Genomic DNA, 1,108 nt, shown 5'->3' with positions numbered 1-1,108 from the left:
CATTACCACTATAGAAAAGTTACATGAAAACAGAAGTGAAAAGATCTTCCCTTATCATCACAAAAATTTTTCAGAAAAAGAAGTTATCTTGAGTCAGTCTTTATTACATACGATAACAAATATTTGGCTACCAGAAACTACTAGAGAAACTTAGAAAGCAGGCATAGTGTATACTTCAAAACAAATCTGATATTTAGAGTAATTCTTCTGAAAATAATTGAAATGCTTCTTAAAAATGTATCCTTGAATTTACTCTGCATGAAAGATAGTTGTTTTCTATACTAAATGTTTCTCTTAATTTTTCCCATGTTGTTTACATTTTTAGTTTTTCTGAGAGTTAACCCTGTCCTTTCTGGAATTCAGCTTGGCTGGATGTGGTGGTACATGGTGCTAATCCTAGCTGAGGCCAGAGGATGGCCACATTTTGAAGGCCAGGCTGGAATACTAGTGAGACCCTGTCTCCCAGAAAGAGAAAATGCAGTTCCACTTGGTCTTCTTGAATGCTTGCACAAATCCCTTCTCTGACACATAAGGTGACCTGCAGTCTTTTATGGACTAATGGTAAGTGGTAAGTCTAGGGGGGAGGGCGGCTTTCCTGTTGGTCACTGGAGAGTTGTTATCCCTTGATTTCTACCCCGGATCCTGATTGCTGTTAAAAATTATAAACTAAAAGAAATGAAATTTTTTTTTCAATTTAACTGTGTTTCAGAAGAATGTATAGCAGCGTAAACACTGAACTGTGTTATTCTAGGAAGGAAGAAGTTAGGAACCTGTGTGTGCCCAGTTATGACATGGCGGTATTCCATCTCTGATGCTGCGGCTGGGAAGTATGCGTGATAGCCACACCGTCTCAGGCATCTGGAGTGTATGCAGTTTGTTTCCAAGCATTCTTTTAACAATATAGAAATGACAGAGATAGTGACCAGCACTTAGGGCATGATCCGTGCCTAACACATTGTTTGCATTTTCCTTACTTTAGATCACTCTGGTAGATATTTTACATGTAACATATTTTTTCTTAAAAAATATTTTAGGGGGCTGGTGAGATGGCTCAGTGGTCTAAAGCACCTACTTAGAACAAGCTTAGCAAAGCACAGGGACCGCGGTT

Source organism: Octodon degus, unplaced genomic scaffold (genome assembly GCF_000260255.1).
Source record: "Octodon degus isolate 3935 unplaced genomic scaffold, OctDeg1.0 scaffold00001, whole genome shotgun sequence".
NCBI lineage: Eukaryota > Metazoa > Chordata > Mammalia > Rodentia > Octodontidae > Octodon > Octodon degus.
Note: the sequence above shows the minus strand (reverse complement) of the source record.